The sequence below is a fragment of the Suncus etruscus genome, chromosome 19, assembly GCF_024139225.1.
Source record: "Suncus etruscus isolate mSunEtr1 chromosome 19, mSunEtr1.pri.cur, whole genome shotgun sequence".
NCBI lineage: Eukaryota > Metazoa > Chordata > Mammalia > Eulipotyphla > Soricidae > Suncus > Suncus etruscus.
The window spans coordinates 38,707,555-38,715,291 of NC_064866.1; the positions used below are offsets into that span (position 1 = coordinate 38,707,555).

Genomic DNA, 7,737 nt, shown 5'->3' on the forward strand with positions numbered 1-7,737 from the left:
AGTTCTGAATCAAGTCGCTATGAATCAGGAACTTGTCTCGTCTCGGCTGAAAACAGGAAGGAGTTCACGAGAACATTCTGAGAAGATCTGAAACCAGTAGCACAGACACAGAAAAGCCAGACTTTGTGAAATAAAGAGAAAAGGAAAATAGATACAACCTTTACCCTCAGAAATGGATGGGAATTAGGGTGACAATGGTTTAAGACTTGCTATCAATAGGGATGAAAAAAAGGAATTAAAATCAACACTATTTTCTTCCCTCATCCTTAAGAAATCCCAATTCAAGTTTCAAAGAAAATATAGCAAGCTGGGAAAATGGCTCAACAAACCAGAGTCCAGGCTTGACATGTAGGGATTCTGGGTTCGATTTCTGGCACAGCACAGTCCCCTGAGTCCCCTGAGCACCATCTGGAATGACCCCTGAGCACATAGCAAGGAGAAGGCCTCCGATGGAGCTAGATGTGGCACAAAACCCACCACAAAAAATAAAAAAATAAAAAAAAGAGGGAGAAGTGAAGTGTTCATTTGAATCCTTGTCTTACCCAGGAAACAGAAAATGGATGAGGTAGGGTGGGATTTCAAACAAGGAAATAGGCAAAAATGGTTCTAAGAGCATGGTGAATCATGGAGAGAGCCAAGGTAAAGCATAGTAATTTTTAGGAGGTGGGGTATTGAGGCCATACCTAGAGGTGCTCAGGTCTTATTTCCAGCTCTATGACCAGGGATCACTCCTGGTGATGCTCTGAGAACTTTCTGTGGTGCAAAGGATCAAACTGGGATTGACTTCATGCAAGGCAAACACTTTATCACATGTACGAGCTCTCTCAGCCACAAAGTACACAAATTCCAAATCTGCTTTTTCACCAATATGACAGATATTGCCTTTTCATGACAACAGTCACTGGAAAGCAGCATCACCAAAGACTGGTCAAGTCCCAGACTGCCAAAGTCATAAACCAATTGATAGTGATGCCAAATAAACATGAGACCACACCCTCCTCCCTTCAACCTTCTTGGAAACTAACCCCCCCAACCCTTTAGAACCCCTGAATCTTAATTACTGTAAGCAACTGGAATTCCCCAATGGTGAATCAAGGAAGAACGACTTATTTTGAGGTTGTCTTAAGCCAAGGTGCCAACCTAGAGGTGAGAAAGAATGCACAACCATACTGAACAACAGGACATCACCAGTCTTACTCATTCTGTCCAAAAAAGGGGGGGGGTGATCACAGCAACAGTTCAGGGAGTAATACATAGACCTTGCAGGTTAGCCAACCCAGGTTTACTCCCTGGCACTACATTTTGATTCCTCCAGAAATGTCAGGAGTGATCCCTAAGCACAGAACCAAGAATGAGTGCTGAGCATCCTTGGGTGTGTTGTGCCCCCCCCCAAAAAAATCAAACCAAAAGGCTGTTCTGTGCATTCAGAACTTCGCAGAGAAGACTTGAGTGAGAATCTTGACACTGACACTGACTCAAGAGACTTAAGCCCAAGACCTCCTCTTTCTCAGTCTCATAAAATGGAAACAAAAGCAAGGACTTCGCAGGTAACTGCCATCATTTGTGACTTAAACATCAACCTGCATGTGCCCCATGGCAGCTGGCTCCCGCTGATTGGTGCCTGTTATTGCCTCTTAAAATAAGAACAATGCCAGGCGCAATGCTTGCTCTGCAGAGTTAGAAAACAAAACCCAGAAAACCCACAGAGCTAAGAGAGGCGATAAAAAAGAAGGGTGGCTGTCAGCGAGCAAAGGTCTTTGAAAATCTCCCAGAGAGAATTGCAGAGACAGACGTGTGCCAGGCCTGTCTCTGTCCTTCTGTGAAGGAACCTCTCTCCTCACACACCCTGTGCTCCCCCAGCCAAAAGTCTCCCAAGACCTCCAAAATGCAAATGATAACACATCTCCTGGGAAGAAAACATAGCCAGTGTGGCTGAAGCGATAGAACAGCAGGTAGGACACTTGCTTGCATGTGCCAACCTGGTTTCGATCCCTGGCATCCCATCTGGTCCCCTGAACACTGGCAAGGACTAATTCCTGAGTGCAAAGCCGGGAATGACCCCTGAGTACCCTGGGATGTGACCCCAAAGACAAAAAAAAAAAAAGGGAAAAAAGGAAAATTCCTCAAAATTCCTCATCCATGGAGAAAACCTACCTGGGTTTTCTCCTGAAACAAGAACCTGAGGGCCTGGGAAATGGGCCCAGATGCCCGCCTGGCCTGGCCGAGGCAATGAAAGATGCTGCTAGTTCTGTCCACCCAATGCAATCGTTCAAGAATGGGAAAGGGCTCAAAGGCAGAGTTGAAAACTCCTTTTCACAACAAGTCAATATTTTCAGAAGCTAATCCTCCGGGGGAAGGGCAGGGAGGAACTGCACACAGAACCCAGGTGGTAAAAAAAAAAAAACAAACGGGATGAGTGTGGGGTGCTGGCTACAGGGCAGGGCCACACCCACCCCCTCTTGCAAATGCACCCTCTGCTGATCCATCCCGCAATCAATCAATCAATCAATTCATTCATTCATTGCATTACTCTGTGCAATGCCCTGGCATTCCTGCGCAGGCAGGCAGAGATGGGCGAGGTAGAGCCACTGAAGGTGACAGGCTTAAGACCCTTGACTTGACTGCGCTTCCCTCCGGGTCAGAACCCTGGGCTGCTTTTCGGACCGTCCACTACCCGGTGGCCCATTTTACAGAACCCCGAGAGGGAAAGCAAGCAAAGCGGGTCGCCCAAGGTCACGCAGGGGCCGGCAAAGAGAACTGGGTGCCAAATCCCGGTGCCAGGGGCCGGCTTGGCTCCTCCCCAGGGTTGCATTTCTGGCAGCAGGGTGGGGAGCAGAGACACCCGCACCCCTGGGTGCCAGGAGGGGAAGGAAGCCCAGGGGGGGCCAGGCCTGTTCCTCTTTTTCTCCGGGCCCGAGCTGGAGCACCTCCAAGGCGCGCGTAATTGGGTCCCGGGGAAATGCAGCTCATGGAAAGGGAATGAAAAAAAATTGATGACGATGCTTAGGATGGGGATGAAGATGTGAAGGTGAAGATGATGGAAAGGCGAGGCGCGATGAATTGCATTGGGGAAGTGCCCCCCAAAACGAAGCGTCGGGGCCGGAGGTTCCTCCTTCCCCAGGCGGACCTGCCGCGCGCGCCCTCGCCCAGCGCACCGCACCGCACCCCCAGGCAGCTGGCTAGCCCGGGATCGGGGGGCTCCTGGGCCTTGCAAAGTGGGGGTCCGCGGCAGGACCCCCTGGCCTGCGCCCTGCCCCGCTTGGGGGGCTCCCGAGCCCAGCAGAGAGGCGCAGCGGCCTCCCCCGCGCCCCGCGCCCTCCGGGCACCCCGGCACCTACCTGGCGCGCGTACTTGGGGAGATCGGGGCTCGCGCGCCCCACGTCAGCGCCGCGGGTTCGAGGACGGGCCCGGGCGCGAGGTCGCTGTCAAAGCAAGCGAGGAGGAGGGGGAAGAGGAAGAGGAAGAAGAAGGGGGAGCCTCCGCCTAGGAGCTCCCGGCCTCGCCGCGCCTCGCCTCGCCGCGCCTCGCCTCGCCTTGCGGGGCCCCGCGTCAGCGCGCGCTGCGCCCCGGGACCGCCCCCCGAAAGGCGGGCGGGAGGGCGGCCCGAGCCAGCTCGAACCCGGGGCTGTGGGGTCCTCGCTCCCCTCGGCCCAGGCCCCCTGATCTGCCCTCCCCGGGGGGTCCGAGAGGGCTGCGCCTCCGGACCCCCATCCCTTCCCCGCACCCCAGATGCCCGGGAGGACCTGCAAAGACCTGGGCTGCTGCAGGCCTCGTGGGAACCCCATGCCAAGCCCCTGCCCCGGGTTGGCACGCCTGCAGAAGGCACATGCAGCTGCTGCCTTGCAAAAGTCCCCAGAAAAAGCAGGGATCTGCTAGCTAGGCAGACCCCCAACTCTCCCGGGACCCTTGGCACAGAGATGCCCAAGCCAGCTGTCATTTTCTGGCAGTTTCTGGCTGTCATTCCAGGGTCATGTTGCAGGGCCTCTGTGGTGTCCTAGACCCCGTTTCTCCACCTCCACCTCCACAGGACTTACAATCTTCTTCTCCCAGTTCACCCACACTCAGCCTTCACCCCACCACCACCACCACCCCCTTGGGTATCTTGATACCTTGGGGATCCAAGCACATAAGGAATACGGACCCATGTTCCTTAAGCATCTCTTCGCTAACCAGTAATGGCACCAAAACCCACAAAATTTATATCCAGAAACGACAACTGGGGCTAGCGAGATGGTACGGCTGGCTGAGTGTTTGCTTGCCTTGCATATGGCCTGACATTTAGAGTTTGATCCCTGACATCCCTGATGCCTTTCCCATCATCATCAAGAGAAATTCTTGAGTGTGGAGCCAAGAGTGACGTTTGAATATGGCCAAAAGACATGACCCCAAAAGCTAAAACCAAAATAAAATGCATGCAGCCAACACCAATACTGCCCCCGCACACACACGGTCCCCTTCCAGGCTCATCATCTCGAATAGGGGGCTATTGTTTTCTTAGCCTCTCTTGCCAATCACACACACACACACACACACACACACACACACACACACACACACACACACACACACACACACTCCCCTTCCAGGCTCATCATCTCGAATGGGGGCTATTGCTTTCTTAGCCTCTCTTGCCAATCATCCCAGATGCTAATATCACTGAGGATAACTTTAGATTAAGTTCTTGGACAAAAATGCTTTTTGCCCTTTCTCTAACTCAGGCTTAGTGTTCAGAACTGGGGGCACTGAGAGAATGAATTCCCACTTCCAAGGAACGTTTCTGGTCCTGAGGGGAGGGAGCAGAGCAAGGTGGTGCCAGTTGAGTGAGAAGGATCTGCACTCAATTCAGAAAGGGAGGAGCCCTAAGAAGCAGCAGGAGATCAAAGGATCAAGACCCCCCCCCCTTCCCCTCTCTAGAATTGTGGAGCATCATTTAGTCTGAGTGAGAAAAATGGAAAATGGAAAAGCACCTGTGAGCATCAGCCTCTTGCCGATGGACAGGGTCCCAGAACAGCAAAAGAGGAGTGAGAAGGTCAGAAACAGTTTGGTCTTAAACTATGAACATGAGAGCAGAGGGGGAAAAATGATTTGGGATTAGACAGAGCTGAGCTGAGTCTCTTTCCTTTCTTGGTCTCTTACCAAGCGGGCATTAAAAATTCCAAACATATTTGAAGTCCTAACCAGGTGCCAAGTGTTGTGCCTGTTGACTGTAATGTTTGAAACAGCCCACAAGGCAGGATCTCAGTGTCCAGTGTTATGCAACAAGATAAGGAAGCTGAAGGGGTTGGAATTTGCTCGAGGTCAGATTAATTAGATGGTGGTGGAGCTGGGCAGTAGCCCAGGATGTCTGGTTGCTGAGCCTTTGCTAGTTCATCTATGTAAAACAAAATTGATGAGCCCCACTTCATTTGATTATGCAGGATTTAAATCCAACATTGCACCTTAGTAGGGCCTGGGAGACAAGTGTCACCACTGTTGCTGTCATTGTATTTCTTGAAAGTATGGATGAGGCTAAGCACTTCCTCAACAGCTCAGGCACTACAAGAAGATTGGCATAAATGTGAGTTTAGATAAAGTAAAATTTGGATTGGTGGGGTACTGGATTGGATTCCTAGAACTGCTGGCTGGCATAGATGGGCATAGACCAGTGGGCTCTGTAGACATAGGGGAAGTACTGCCCCTTTCTGACTCATCTTCATATCTCCAGAAGCTCTTGTGTGTTCACAGAACAACAGATGAGGGTTTGCAGGTGACAAATGTCCTCACAGAGATCCCTGTGTCTGGCCCCTCAGATCAGCAGCAGTGACCCTGAGAATTGATTCCAAAAGCCAAGTTTCAACCTGCCTCAGGTCCATTGACTCAGAATTTTGAAGTGGCATCCAAAATGGGCTCCATCTGCCCTCCAGCTGACTCTGAAGCTTGAGCACAGCAAGTTTGGAACTGTCTCTCAGTCAAAGGACCTGTGAGAATTCAGTAAAGACCTCTAATATTTGTGTGCTGATCCAAGATTCTGACTGAGTCCATTTTGAGTGGGACTCAGACTTTGAGCATGTTCTTTAAGTTCTTCCATTTATTGTTGTTTTCTCTTCTTTTGGTTTGGAGCCCATATCCAGTGGTACTCAGGTGTTATTCCTAGCTCTGTGCCCAGGGATCATTCCTGGTAGTGCCCAGGCAGTGCCAGGGATCAAACTTGGGCTAACCGAGTGCAAAGCCTTCATTCAATCCTTGGAGCTGTCTGCTTGGCCCTTGAAGTTCTTTGAAGCTGAGGTCAGGCCTGAAAACTGAGGTACAGAGGGGGCTGTTTGTAGATCCTTTATTCCTCCCAAATTAGTGCACCTTCCCAAAAGTATTGCTCATCCTTACTTTGAGCACAGTAGGATGATCAATCACACTGAATTTTTCCTTAGGAAATAGTTCATGTATGCAAAGCAATCCAGAGGTGATAACAAAAATCCATGTGCCTACCACCAGCTCTGCCATCTTATTACTTGACTGGTATCATGGGCTGAATTGTGTCTCCTTCCCAAATGCCTCTACATCTAAATGTGACTGTGTTTGTATTTGAAAGATGTGACTAGGGCCCAGAGAGATAGCACAGCGGCATTTGCCTTGCAAGCAGCCGATCCAGGACCTAAGGTGGTTGGTTCGAATCCCGGTGTCCCATATGGTCCCCCGTGCCTGCCAGGAGCTATTTCTGAGCAGACAGCCAGGAGTAACCCCTGAGCACTGCTGGGTGTGGCCAAAAACCAAAAAGAAAAAAAGAAAGATGTGACTAAAATGAGGACTCTGGGGGTGGGGAGGAGTAGATTTGGAACATAGGTGGTGGGAATGTTGCACTGGTGAAGGGCATTGGCCTTTACATGACTGAAACCCAACTACAATCATATTTGTAATCAAGGTGTTTAAATAAAAATATTAATAAAAAATAAAAATAAAATGAGGACCTTAATCCACCCTAATTGGGGGCAAATTGGGACTGAGATAAAAACAGAAAAGATGGTATCTTGGGGCCTGAGTGGTATGGCATTTGCCTTGCATATAGTCAAACCAAGATTGATCCCCAGTATCCCATATGGTTCCTGGAGCCTGCCAGGAGTGATTCCGGAGTGTAGAACCAGGAGTAAACCCTGAGAGCCACCAAATGTGACCCAAACACCAAAGAAAAATAAAAGAATTGTATCTGGTTGTCAGGAGAGGCCAGTAGAAAATCTACCGACCTATGTCAACACATGCTAGCCTGACTAATCTGTGTCATTGGTATCAGTCAGTGCCAACCTGTACCAGATAATGTTGACCCATGCCAACCAGTGCCAGCTCATGCCAGTCAGTGCCAGCATGTTCCAATAAAGTCAACCCATGCCAGCCTTGTGAGAGTGTGCCAACTCATGTTAGTTGAAGCAAACCCATATCAGTCAGGCAATGGTTTTTTGTAAATACCAGAATATGCCAGTCAGTGCCAGTAAATGCCATCCTATGACACAAAGTCTAACCAGTGCCATTGAGTGCCAGGAAATATTGACCTTTGCAAGTCTATTCAAACCCTGCCAAATAGTGCCTGCTTGTACCTGCTAATGCCAACCATGCCAACATGTGTCACTCATTTCCAACTTGTGCCAAGGTATGCCAGACAGTTCCAGACTTGCCAGTTGTGTCAGGATGTGCCAAGCAGTGCAAGGCTGTGCACACAGCCTATGTCAACTGGTCCATGCCAACCAGTTCCTGTTGATGGCAATCTGCCAT

General features: G+C 50.2%; 1 protein-coding gene across 1 annotated transcript in view; it reads right to left on the reverse strand.

Moving 5' to 3' along the window:
- CYRIB (CYFIP related Rac1 interactor B) overlaps positions 1–3,491 on the reverse strand; it is a 142,663-nt gene extending 139,172 nt beyond the window's left edge. Inside the window, 1 exon segment of the mRNA XM_049765588.1 lies at positions 3,335–3,491. The gene's annotated coding sequence lies outside the window, so the exon portion shown is untranslated.
- Positions 3,492–7,737: the final 4,246 nt, after the last annotated feature.